The sequence below is a fragment of the Chrysoperla carnea genome, assembly GCF_905475395.1.
Source record: "Chrysoperla carnea chromosome X unlocalized genomic scaffold, inChrCarn1.1 SUPER_X_unloc_87, whole genome shotgun sequence".
Lineage (NCBI taxonomy): Eukaryota > Metazoa > Arthropoda > Insecta > Neuroptera > Chrysopidae > Chrysoperla > Chrysoperla carnea.
The window spans coordinates 17,073-32,002 of NW_025408219.1; the positions used below are offsets into that span (position 1 = coordinate 17,073).

Consider the following 14,930-nt stretch of genomic DNA (forward strand, 5'->3'; position numbering starts at 1 on the left):
CTAATAATTTATAATAAATCGATATTAAATAAAAAATAAAAATATATACTTTTTAAGTTTACCTTAAAAATATTATTGTTTTGTATGATTGAAATAATTAATATTAAACTATGTTTATTAATAATTGTTAATAAAAAAATTAAATATATTTTAATTTATAAAATAAATATTATTATTAAATTTATAATTTATTATTTTATATATTATAGAAATTGAAAAAATAAATCATGTTTACTACGACAGTAAATTAGAAATACTATTTAATTTTTATGTGTTTTCTACATGGTACTTTGACTTACATAGGGACTTATATTATTGTGAATAATGATATAATTGAAAACCTTTATTTTTTATTTGATAGAATTATTATATTTTATCATTTAAATATTTATAATAAATACATTATTTTTATAAAGTAAAAAAATATGGCCGAAGAAAATTCTACAGCTGTTGCAGCAACTGCGGTTACTGCTGCTTCTACAACACCAACAAAAAAAGCAACAGCTTCTGGTGCTAAACGTACAAAACAACATTCAAAACCAACACATCCACGTACATCAGAAATGGTTGTTAACGCAATTAAAAATTTAAAAGAACGTGGTGGTTCATCATTACAAGCAATTAAAAAATATTTAGCTGCAAATTATAAAGTGGATTCTGATAAAATTTCACCATTTATTAAAAAATATTTAAAAGCTGCTGTAACTGAGGGAGCCTTGGTACAAACTAAAGGTAAAGGTGCATCTGGTTCATTCAAATTGGCTGCTTCCGCTTCATCTAATTCTTCAGCTAAATCAAAAGTATCCAAAAAAGAAAGTGGAGCAAAAGGTTCAGCAAAGAGTGCTAAAAGTAAACGGGCACCAAAAGAAAAGAAAGCCACAACTACATCATTGGCAGCCAAAAAGCCTAAAGCAAAAAAAGGGACTCCATCATCATCAACTGCTGCTAAAAAAGTTACTGCAAAATCATCAGCGGCATCAAAAAAAGCACCAGTTAAAGCAAAACCAGCAAAAAGTACAAAATCCGCTGCCAAAAGTAGCCCTGCTCGTAAACCGAAAGCACCAAAAGCTAAGAAAGCTTCTGTTGCCAAATCATCTCCTACAAAAATTAAAAAAGCAGCACCAAAAAAGAAATGATCTGTTACTTTAATAATATATTGAAATATTTCATTATTTTTGCTAAAAAATGAAAATAACATAGGCCTTAATACAGGCCACAAATTAATATTTGATAAGAGTAAATTATTTTTTGTATAAATATTTTATAAAATAATAGTTAAGAAACATTTGCCACAGTCAGTACCACGGATGGGTGGCCACTTGAGAATACTGTGTGCGGTTGCATTTTTATTTAAAATATATGGTATAATAAATAAGTATATATTTAAATTGATTACTTCATTGAAAATTTTAATAATATACTTTAATATTAATGATATTTATGAAAAATATATATTTGTAAAAATTTTCATTTATTACTGGCAACAGCCATACCACGTTGAAAACACCGGTTCTCGTCCGATCACCGAAGTTAAGCAACATTGGGCACAGTCAGTACTTGGATGGGTGACCGCTTGGGAACACTGTGTGCGGTTGCCTTTTTATATTAAAAATATAAATTATTTTTCTTCTTTTCTTTTTTTTTACACACCATATATAAATATATGTTATTTAGAAATGTAAACCTTTTATATTATTCGTCAACAAATAAATATTATTTTTTGTATAAAATTTTATTGCATTTATAACTCATATCATGGTTACTTTAAAGCGAGAAGTTTTTTTAATATTTCAAATGAATATAAAATAATATAAATTTTATGAAATTTATTTATTTTTAGAAATAGCAATCGCTTATAATTATAACAAAATTTTAATAATGTTTAATTTTATTTCAATAATTTATATATATATATATATATATATATATTTTTTAATAAAAATAATATACTCTTATTTAATAATATATGTTGGTCCTATATATAGGACCGAAAATATTTCTTATTTGTTTTTTTTTTTTTTAAATTGTCATTTAAAACGCTTATGCACGTTCTCCACGAATACGTCTTGCCAATTGTATATCCTTAGGCATAATTGTAACACGCTTTGCATGAATTGCGCATAAATTGGTATCTTCAAATAAACCTACTAAATAGGCTTCACTAGCTTCTTGTAATGCCATAACAGCTGAACTTTGGAAACGTAAATCGGTTTTAAAATCTTGTGCAATTTCACGTACTAAACGTTGGAATGGTAATTTACGAATTAACAATTCAGTACTTTTTTGATAACGACGAATTTCTCGTAAAGCTACTGTACCAGGACGATATCTGTGTGGTTTTTTTACTCCACCAGTTGCTGGTGCACTTTTACGTGCAGCTTTCGTTGCTAATTGTTTTCTTGGTGCTTTACCACCAGTTGATTTACGTGCAGTTTGCTTGGTTCTAGCCATTTTCAAATAATAATGTTTTTACAAAAAAACACACAATTTTAAAAATTATATTCGACAATTTGATACTACAAAGTCAAATGTTTAAATGCGAAATAAATGTGTTGTATTTATATTTATATGAAATTTCAAAATTTTTGTTGTCATATCCTATTGGATAGCTATCAGAGTATGGACTAATCAAATTGTATAGGCGTGGCTTAAAAAATCTTTAATGCTTTATATAAAAAGGCACAATTGTACCGGCGCTCACATACATTACAATACTTGTGAGGTTAACACACGTGTTATCCGTTCGTTAAAATATTGTAAATAATTTTTTATTAAAATGACTGGCAGAGGAAAAGGTGGAAAGGGTCTTGGAAAAGGGGGTGCAAAACGTCATAGAAAAGTTTTGCGTGATAATATCCAAGGTATTACAAAACCTGCAATTCGTCGTTTAGCACGACGAGGTGGAGTAAAACGTATCTCTGGTTTAATTTATGAAGAAACACGTGGTGTACTTAAAGTATTCCTTGAAAATGTTATTCGGGATGCTGTTACATATACTGAACACGCAAAACGTAAAACAGTTACAGCTATGGATGTTGTATATGCATTAAAACGACAAGGTCGTACTTTGTATGGTTTTGGAGGTTAAGAAAATATAATAATTTACTTAAAATATTTAGTAAATTTATTAAAGAATATTTAATACATCCGATAAATTTAAACAGGCTTTCCTTTTTGGGAAGCCACTAATTTTATTTATATAAGAGTAAATAAATTTGTTAATAAATATAACATATTATATAATTTGTTTACAACAAATTATTTTGTTTATAACATACATTACCAAATATTTTTATTTATTTTTTTTTTTTTTATTGTAATATATCTGCAATAATAAATTATAATTTGTATATTATCTATTTTATTTTACAATAACTTATTGAATTTTTGAAAAAATTTTATTATAAATTAATATACTATTATATTTTTTATATATACAAGTTAAGAGTAACAAGTATCGATAGGAGATTATCGAATTTATAACTAATAAAACATTTCGCCTTAATCAAAGAAAATAAAGATTTTGCTATACCATTTTTTATACTTTCAATAAATAATTTATTATTAAATTTTTATTATTTCATTTATTTTTTAAAATTATTAAAAATATTTTTCTAATAATTATAAGCGTACATAAACAAGTAGTAAATGTAAAATGAAAATAATAAAGGTAATGTAATGCATTTGCATTACACTGATTTACGATATATATTCCGCGATATCCTTTATTATATTTAAAATTAATAATATTGATATACTAATAATAGATATATTCAAGCTATTAATATATAAAATTTTATATTAAATATGATATTAATAATTGTTTATTTTATTTTTTTGTATATATAAAAATAATTTACTCTTATTTAAAAAATTTGATGGCTCTCTTAAAAAGAGAGCCGTTTTTATATGTTGATGTATTTTTATGTTATCAATTAAATAATATTTTCGATTTATTTATTTTGAACTTGTATATTTTGTAACAGCTTTAGTACCTTCACTAACAGCGTGCTTTGCCAATTCACCAGGTAATAATAATCGAACTGCGGTTTGAATTTCCCGACTTGTGATTGTTGAACGTTTATTATAATGTGCTAAACGTGATGCTTCAGCAGCAATACGTTCAAAAATATCATTAACAAAACTGTTCATGATACTCATAGCTTTACTAGAGATACCAGTATCAGGATGCACTTGTTTTAATACTTTGTAAATGTAAATTGCATATGATTCCTTGCGCTTCCTCTTCTTTTTCTTATCACTCTTTGATATATTTTTTTGAGCTTTGCCAGCTTTTTTTGCTGCTTTTCCACTTGTTTTTGGTGGCATTGTTACAAACAATTAATATACACAGATAGTTACAGAACACCAGTCAGTATATGTATGAGCGTGTCGTGTATACAACTAGCGTATTATATACGCGAAGATGGATATAACAATAAAAATGAATACTACTCTCTGATTGGCTAAAAATAATACTATAAGGTGATTGGTTTATTTTTAAAGTTTTATATTTTATAAATATTATAAATTAAAATACCCAAATAACATTTTAAACATTTATGTTACAATCCCCGTAACGTACACATCTGTGTGATTATATTTACAAAAAAAAATATTAATTAAATAAATTTATTCGCTATGTCTGGACGAGGTAAAGGTGGTAAAGTAAAGGGAAAGGCAAAGTCAAGATCAAGCCGAGCAGGATTACAATTTCCTGTTGGAAGAATTCACAGATTATTACGAAAAGGAAATTATGCTGAACGAGTAGGTGCTGGTGCCCCAGTATATTTGGCTGCTGTTATGGAATATTTGGCTGCAGAAGTTCTCGAGTTAGCTGGTAATGCTGCCCGTGATAACAAAAAAACACGTATCATTCCACGTCATTTACAATTGGCAATTCGTAATGATGAAGAATTAAATAAATTATTATCTGGTGTAACAATTGCTCAAGGTGGTGTATTACCAAACATTCAAGCAGTGTTATTACCAAAGAAAACTGAAAAGAAAGCATAAATTAAAAACATTGCATTAATTTTTATAATAATAATACATCGATCATAGGCCTTTTAATAAAAGGCCACAAATTTATTTAAAATAAGAGTAAAAATTATTTTTATAAATAATATATTATAATATTTTTTTAAAGAATCAATTTAAATAATTATAAATTAATGATTCTTTTTTTTTTTTTCTTTTTTTATATGTTATTATGGAAATAATTCATCATATTATGATGACATTTAGGTAACATATTATAAGAATATTCATAAAATATTATCAAAATAATATTGTATTATGATGATATTTAGACAAAATATTATAAGAATATACACAAAATATTATCAAAATAATATCATTAGATAACAAAACTGTTCATGATACTCATACCTTTACTAGAGATAAAAGTATCAGGATGCACTTGTATTAATACATATTATCACAACATCACAAAATATTTTTTAAAAGGAAAAATTTTTTTAAAATTATTATAAAATTTGATTGAATTAAATTTCAATTTATTTTTTTAATAATTAAAGAAAAAAAAAAAACAAAGCATATAAACTTTCTATTGAAAATGTTATTTTAAACTAGATGGCCAAGTGAACTTCGTTACACAAACAATATATGACGTATTCGTTATTTAAATAATCAGTATCCTTTGATATTATATCAATACGTTACTCTCTTCTTTTGATACATATTAATAAAATTTCAATTTATAAGATTTTATGTCAATTATATAAATAATATTATAAATTTTCTAAATACATAAGTTAAGTAACAAAAAATTTGAATAACAAGATAAATTTATATATTATGTTTTAATACTCGATACTATAATATATCGCATCCGTTACCAATTATTCGGTATCCTTTGATTTATACACAGAATGAACTAAAAATATATATCAAATTTATTTTATTTATTTATATATTTAATATTATTATTATTATTTTATATTACAAAGTTTCTTAACGAAGCTTACAATGATTTCTCATATCGTACTTAACAAAATTATTTAGATCATATAAAATTTAAATTGTTAAAAAATTTGTATATTTATTATTATTATTATTTATTTTTATTAAAATTACATAACATAAAATTAATAATATTTTAATAATTATATAAATTAATTCTTATTTAAAATAATCTTATATTAATCTCAACAAATACTCTAATAATATATTTTGTCATAAATTTTTTTATATTTAAAATAAATATTATAATATATAAATACTTATATCAGTATAAAATTTCTTTATATAATTATGAAAAAATTAATTTAATAGTTAATTATTGATATTAATGCATAAATAAAAGTATTTTCTAATGAAATATATTTTGTCAATGTTCGATTAACACATTTCATAATAATACGTTTTCATTATTGACAAAAAAAGTTTTTCTAAAAATGAAATCTTATACTATAATATATATATTTATATATTAAATTTTTTAATTATTTATATACTAATAATTTATAATAAATCGATATTAAATAAAAAATAAAAATATATACTTTTTAAGTTTACCTTAAAAATATTATTGTTTTGTATGATTGAAATAATTAATATTAAACTATGTTTATTAATAATTGTTAATAAAAAAATTAAATATATTTTAATTTATAAAATAAATATTATTATTAAATTTATAATTTATTATTTTATATATTATAGAAATTGAAAAAATAAATCATGTTTACTACGACAGTAAATTAGAAATACTATTTAATTTTTATGTGTTTTCTACATGGTACTTTGACTTACATAGGGACTTATATTATTGTGAATAATGATATAATTGAAAACCTTTATTTTTTATTTGATAGAATTATTATATTTTATCATTTAAATATTTATAATAAATACATTATTTTTATAAAGTAAAAAAATATGGCCGAAGAAAATTCTACAGCTGTTGCAGCAACTGCGGTTACTGCTGCTTCTACAACACCAACAAAAAAAGCAACAGCTTCTGGTGCTAAACGTACAAAACAACATTCAAAACCAACACATCCACGTACATCAGAAATGGTTGTTAACGCAATTAAAAATTTAAAAGAACGTGGTGGTTCATCATTACAAGCAATTAAAAAATATTTAGCTGCAAATTATAAAGTGGATTCTGATAAAATTTCACCATTTATTAAAAAATATTTAAAAGCTGCTGTAACTGAGGGAGCCTTGGTACAAACTAAAGGTAAAGGTGCATCTGGTTCATTCAAATTGGCTGCTTCCGCTTCATCTAATTCTTCAGCTAAATCAAAAGTATCCAAAAAAGAAAGTGGAGCAAAAGGTTCAGCAAAGAGTGCTAAAAGTAAACGGGCACCAAAAGAAAAGAAAGCCACAACTACATCATTGGCAGCCAAAAAGCCTAAAGCAAAAAAAGCGACTCCATCATCATCAACTGCTGCTAAAAAAGTTACTGCAAAATCATCAGCGGCATCAAAAAAAGCACCAGTTAAAGCAAAACCAGCAAAAAGTACAAAATCCGCTGCCAAAAGTAGCCCTGCTCGTAAACCGAAAGCACCAAAAGCTAAGAAAGCTTCTGTTGCCAAATCATCTCCTACAAAAATTAAAAAAGCAGCACCAAAAAAGAAATGATCTGTTACTTTAATAATATATTGAAATATTTCATTATTTTTGCTAAAAAATGAAAATAACATAGGCCTTAATACAGGCCACAAATTAATATTTGATAAGAGTAAATTATTTTTTGTATAAATATTTTATAAAATAATAGTTAAGAAACATTTGCCACAGTCAGTACCACGGATGGGTGGCCACTTGAGAATACTGTGTGCGGTTGCATTTTTATTTAAAATATATGGTATAATAAATAAGTATATATTTAAATTGATTACTTCATTGAAAATTTTAATAATATACTTTAATATTAATGATATTTATGAAAAATATATATTTGTAAAAATTTTCATTTATTACTGGCAACAGCCATACCACGTTGAAAACACCGGTTCTCGTCCGATCACCGAAGTTAAGCAACATTGGGCACAGTCAGTACTTGGATGGGTGACCGCTTGGGAACACTGTGTGCGGTTGCCTTTTTATATTAAAAATATAAATTATTTTTCTTCTTTTCTTTTTTTTTACACACCATATATAAATATATGTTATTTAGAAATGTAAACCTTTTATATTATTCGTCAACAAATAAATATTATTTTTTGTATAAAATTTTATTGCATTTATAACTCATATCATGGTTACTTTAAAGCGAGAAGTTTTTTTAATATTTCAAATGAATATAAAATAATATAAATTTTATGAAATTTATTTATTTTTAGAAATAGCAATCGCTTATAATTATAACAAAATTTTAATAATGTTTAATTTTATTTCAATAATTTATATATATATATATATATATATATATTTTTTAATAAAAATAATATACTCTTATTTAATAATATATGTTGGTCCTATATATAGGACCGAAAATATTTCTTATTTGTTTTTTTTTTTTTTAAATTGTCATTTAAAACGCTTATGCACGTTCTCCACGAATACGTCTTGCCAATTGTATATCCTTAGGCATAATTGTAACACGCTTTGCATGAATTGCGCATAAATTGGTATCTTCAAATAAACCTACTAAATAGGCTTCACTAGCTTCTTGTAATGCCATAACAGCTGAACTTTGGAAACGTAAATCGGTTTTAAAATCTTGTGCAATTTCACGTACTAAACGTTGGAATGGTAATTTACGAATTAACAATTCAGTACTTTTTTGATAACGACGAATTTCTCGTAAAGCTACTGTACCAGGACGATATCTGTGTGGTTTTTTTACTCCACCAGTTGCTGGTGCACTTTTACGTGCAGCTTTCGTTGCTAATTGTTTTCTTGGTGCTTTACCACCAGTTGATTTACGTGCAGTTTGCTTGGTTCTAGCCATTTTCAAATAATAATGTTTTTACAAAAAAACACACAATTTTAAAAATTATATTCGACAATTTGATACTACAAAGTCAAATGTTTAAATGCGAAATAAATGTGTTGTATTTATATTTATATGAAATTTCAAAATTTTTGTTGTCATATCCTATTGGATAGCTATCAGAGTATGGACTAATCAAATTGTATAGGCGTGGCTTAAAAAATCTTTAATGCTTTATATAAAAAGGCACAATTGTACCGGCGCTCACATACATTACAATACTTGTGAGGTTAACACACGTGTTATCCGTTCGTTAAAATATTGTAAATAATTTTTTATTAAAATGACTGGCAGAGGAAAAGGTGGAAAGGGTCTTGGAAAAGGGGGTGCAAAACGTCATAGAAAAGTTTTGCGTGATAATATCCAAGGTATTACAAAACCTGCAATTCGTCGTTTAGCACGACGAGGTGGAGTAAAACGTATCTCTGGTTTAATTTATGAAGAAACACGTGGTGAACTTAAAGTATTCCTTGAAAATGTTATTCGGGATGCTGTTACATATACTGAACACGCAAAACGTAAAACAGTTACAGCTATGGATGTTGTATATGCATTAAAACGACAAGGTCGTACTTTGTATGGTTTTGGAGGTTAAGAAAATATAATAATTTACTTAAAATATTTAGTAAATTTATTAAAGAATATTTAATACATCCGATAAATTTAAACAGGCTTTCCTTTTTGGGAAGCCACTAATTTTATTTATATAAGAGTAAATAAATTTGTTAATAAATATAACATATTATATAATTTGTTTACAACAAATTATTTTGTTTATAACATACATTACCAAATATTTTTATTTTTTTTTTTTTTTTTTATTGTAATATATCTGCAATAATAAATTATAATTTGTATATTATCTATTTTATTTTACAATAACTTATTGAATTTTTGAAAAAATTTTATTATAAATTAATATACTATTATATTTTTTATATATACAAGTTAAGAGTAACAAGTATCGATAGGAGATTATCGAATTTATAACTAATAAAACATTTCGCCTTAATCAAAGAAAATAAAGATTTTGCTATACCATTTTTTATACTTTCAATAAATAATTTATTATTAAATTTTTATTATTTCATTTATTTTTTAAAATTATTAAAAATATTTTTCTAATAATTATAAGCGTACATAAACAAGTAGTAAATGTAAAATGAAAATAATAAAGGTAATGTAATGCATTTGCATTACACTGATTTACGATATATATTCCGCGATATCCTTTATTATATTTAAAATTAATAATATTGATATACTAATAATAGATATATTCAAGCTATTAATATATAAAATTTTATATTAAATATGATATTAATAATTGTTTATTTTATTTTTTTGTATATATAAAAATAATTTACTCTTATTTAAAAAATTTGATGGCTCTCTTAAAAAGAGAGCCGTTTTTATATGTTGATGTATTTTTATGTTATCAATTAAATAATATTTTCGATTTATTTATTTTGAACTTGTATATTTTGTAACAGCTTTAGTACCTTCACTAACAGCGTGCTTTGCCAATTCACCAGGTAATAATAATCGAACTGCGGTTTGAATTTCCCGACTTGTGATTGTTGAACGTTTATTATAATGTGCTAAACGTGATGCTTCAGCAGCAATACGTTCAAAAATATCATTAACAAAACTGTTCATGATACTCATAGCTTTACTAGAGATACCAGTATCAGGATGCACTTGTTTTAATACTTTGTAAATGTAAATTGCATATGATTCCTTGCGCTTCCTCTTCTTTTTCTTATCACTCTTTGATATATTTTTTTGAGCTTTGCCAGCTTTTTTTGCTGCTTTTCCACTTGTTTTTGGTGGCATTGTTACAAACAATTAATATACACAGATAGTTACAGAACACCAGTCAGTATATGTATGAGCGTGTCGTGTATACAACTAGCGTATTATATACGCGAAGATGGATATAACAATAAAAATGAATACTACTCTCTGATTGGCTAAAAATAATACTATAAGGTGATTGGTTTATTTTTAAAGTTTTATATTTTATAAATATTATAAATTAAAATACCCAAATAACATTTTAAACATTTATGTTACAATCCCCGTAACGTACACATCTGTGTGATTATATTTACAAAAAAAAATATTAATTAAATAAATTTATTCGCTATGTCTGGACGAGGTAAAGGTGGTAAAGTAAAGGGAAAGGCAAAGTCAAGATCAAGCCGAGCAGGATTACAATTTCCTGTTGGAAGAATTCACAGATTATTACGAAAAGGAAATTATGCTGAACGAGTAGGTGCTGGTGCCCCAGTATATTTGGCTGCTGTTATGGAATATTTGGCTGCAGAAGTTCTCGAGTTAGCTGGTAATGCTGCCCGTGATAACAAAAAAACACGTATCATTCCACGTCATTTACAATTGGCAATTCGTAATGATGAAGAATTAAATAAATTATTATCTGGTGTAACAATTGCTCAAGGTGGTGTATTACCAAACATTCAAGCAGTGTTATTACCAAAGAAAACTGAAAAGAAAGCATAAATTAAAAACATTGCATTAATTTTTATAATAATAATACATCGATCATAGGCCTTTTAATAAAAGGCCACAAATTTATTTAAAATAAGAGTAAAAATTATTTTTATAAATAATATATTATAATATTTTTTTAAAGAATCAATTTAAATAATTATAAATTAATGATTCTTTTTTTTTTTTTCTTTTTTTATATGTTATTATGGAAATAATTCATCATATTATGATGACATTTAGGTAACATATTATAAGAATATTCATAAAATATTATCAAAATAATATTGTATTATGATGATATTTAGACAAAATATTATAAGAATATACACAAAATATTATCAAAATAATATCATTAGATAACAAAACTGTTCATGATACTCATACCTTTACTAGAGATAAAAGTATCAGGATGCACTTGTATTAATACATATTATCACAACATCACAAAATATTTTTTAAAAGGAAAAATTTTTTTAAAATTATTATAAAATTTGATTGAATTAAATTTCAATTTATTTTTTTAATAATTAAAGAAAAAAAAAAAACAAAGCATATAAACTTTCTATTGAAAATGTTATTTTAAACTAGATGGCCAAGTGAACTTCGTTACACAAACAATATATGACGTATTCGTTATTTAAATAATCAGTATCCTTTGATATTATATCAATACGTTACTCTCTTCTTTTGATACATATTAATAAAATTTCAATTTATAAGATTTTATGTCAATTATATAAATAATATTATAAATTTTCTAAATACATAAGTTAAGTAACAAAAAATTTGAATAACAAGATAAATTTATATATTATGTTTTAATACTCGATACTATAATATATCGCATCCGTTACCAATTATTCGGTATCCTTTGATTTATACACAGAATGAACTAAAAATATATATCAAATTTATTTTATTTATTTATATATTTAATATTATTATTATTATTTTATATTACAAAGTTTCTTAACGAAGCTTACAATGATTTCTCATATCGTACTTAACAAAATTATTTAGATCATATAAAATTTAAATTGTTAAAAAATTTGTATATTTATTATTATTATTATTTATTTTTATTAAAATTACATAACATAAAATTAATAATATTTTAATAATTATATAAATTAATTCTTATTTAAAATAATCTTATATTAATCTCAACAAATACTCTAATAATATATTTTGTCATAAATTTTTTTATATTTAAAATAAATATTATAATATATAAATACTTATATCAGTATAAAATTTCTTTATATAATTATGAAAAAATTAATTTAATAGTTAATTATTGATATTAATGCATAAATAAAAGTATTTTCTAATGAAATATATTTTGTCAATGTTCGATTAACACATTTCATAATAATACGTTTTCATTATTGACAAAAAAAGTTTTTCTAAAAATGAAATCTTATACTATAATATATATATTTATATATTAAATTTTTTAATTATTTATATACTAATAATTTATAATAAATCGATATTAAATAAAAAATAAAAATATATACTTTTTAAGTTTACCTTAAAAATATTATTGTTTTGTATGATTGAAATAATTAATATTAAACTATGTTTATTAATAATTGTTAATAAAAAAATTAAATATATTTTAATTTATAAAATAAATATTATTATTAAATTTATAATTTATTATTTTATATATTATAGAAATTGAAAAAATAAATCATGTTTACTACGACAGTAAATTAGAAATACTATTTAATTTTTATGTGTTTTCTACATGGTACTTTGACTTACATAGGGACTTATATTATTGTGAATAATGATATAATTGAAAACCTTTATTTTTTATTTGATAGAATTATTATATTTTATCATTTAAATATTTATAATAAATACATTATTTTTATAAAGTAAAAAAATATGGCCGAAGAAAATTCTACAGCTGTTGCAGCAACTGCGGTTACTGCTGCTTCTACAACACCAACAAAAAAAGCAACAGCTTCTGGTGCTAAACGTACAAAACAACATTCAAAACCAACACATCCACGTACATCAGAAATGGTTGTTAACGCAATTAAAAATTTAAAAGAACGTGGTGGTTCATCATTACAAGCAATTAAAAAATATTTAGCTGCAAATTATAAAGTGGATTCTGATAAAATTTCACCATTTATTAAAAAATATTTAAAAGCTGCTGTAACTGAGGGAGCCTTGGTACAAACTAAAGGTAAAGGTGCATCTGGTTCATTCAAATTGGCTGCTTCCGCTTCATCTAATTCTTCAGCTAAATCAAAAGTATCCAAAAAAGAAAGTGGAGCAAAAGGTTCAGCAAAGAGTGCTAAAAGTAAACGGGCACCAAAAGAAAAGAAAGCCACAACTACATCATTGGCAGCCAAAAAGCCTAAAGCAAAAAAAGCGACTCCATCATCATCAACTGCTGCTAAAAAAGTTACTGCAAAATCATCAGCGGCATCAAAAAAAGCACCAGTTAAAGCAAAACCAGCAAAAAGTACAAAATCCGCTGCCAAAAGTAGCCCTGCTCGTAAACCGAAAGCACCAAAAGCTAAGAAAGCTTCTGTTGCCAAATCATCTCCTACAAAAATTAAAAAAGCAGCACCAAAAAAGAAATGATCTGTTACTTTAATAATATATTGAAATATTTCATTATTTTTGCTAAAAAATGAAAATAACATAGGCCTTAATACAGGCCACAAATTAATATTTGATAAGAGTAAATTATTTTTTGTATAAATATTTTATAAAATAATAGTTAAGAAACATTTGCCACAGTCAGTACCACGGATGGGTGGCCACTTGAGAATACTGTGTGCGGTTGCATTTTTATTTAAAATATATGGTATAATAAATAAGTATATATTTAAATTGATTACTTCATTGAAAATTTTAATAATATACTTTAATATTAATGATATTTATGAAAAATATATATTTGTAAAAATTTTCATTTATTACTGGCAACAGCCATACCACGTTGAAAACACCGGTTCTCGTCCGATCACCGAAGTTAAGCAACATTGGGCACAGTCAGTACTTGGATGGGTGACCGCTTGGGAACACTGTGTGCGGTTGCCTTTTTATATTAAAAATATAAATTATTTTTCTTCTTTTCTTTTTTTTTACACACCATATATAAATATATGTTATTTAGAAATGTAAACCTTTTATATTATTCGTCAACAAATAAATATTATTTTTTGTATAAAATTTTATTGCATTTATAACTCATATCATGGTTACTTTAAAGCGAGAAGTTTTTTTAATATTTCAAATGAATATAAAATAATATAAATTTTATGAAATTTATTTATTTTTAGAAATAGCAATCGCTTATAATTATAACAAAATTTTAATAATGTTTAATTTTATTTCAATAATTTATATAGATATATATATATATATATATTTTTTAATAAAAATAATATACTCTTATTTAATAATATATGTTGGT

General features: G+C 24.2%; 3 non-coding genes across 3 annotated transcripts; all 3 read left to right on the plus strand.

The window, feature by feature from the left end:
- Positions 1-1,479: 1,479 nt before the first annotated feature.
- Positions 1,480-1,598, plus strand: LOC123304740. Its single transcript, XR_006536729.1, has one exon. It is a non-coding gene; the product is annotated as a 5S ribosomal RNA (ribosomal RNA).
- Positions 1,599-7,957: 6,359 nt separating this feature from the next.
- On the plus strand, positions 7,958-8,076 carry LOC123304741. The gene has a single exon (XR_006536730.1). It is a non-coding gene; the product is annotated as a 5S ribosomal RNA (ribosomal RNA).
- A 6,359-nt stretch (positions 8,077-14,435) lies between these two features.
- LOC123304742 lies at positions 14,436-14,554 on the plus strand. Its single transcript, XR_006536731.1, has one exon. It is a non-coding gene; the product is annotated as a 5S ribosomal RNA (ribosomal RNA).
- Positions 14,555-14,930: the final 376 nt, after the last annotated feature.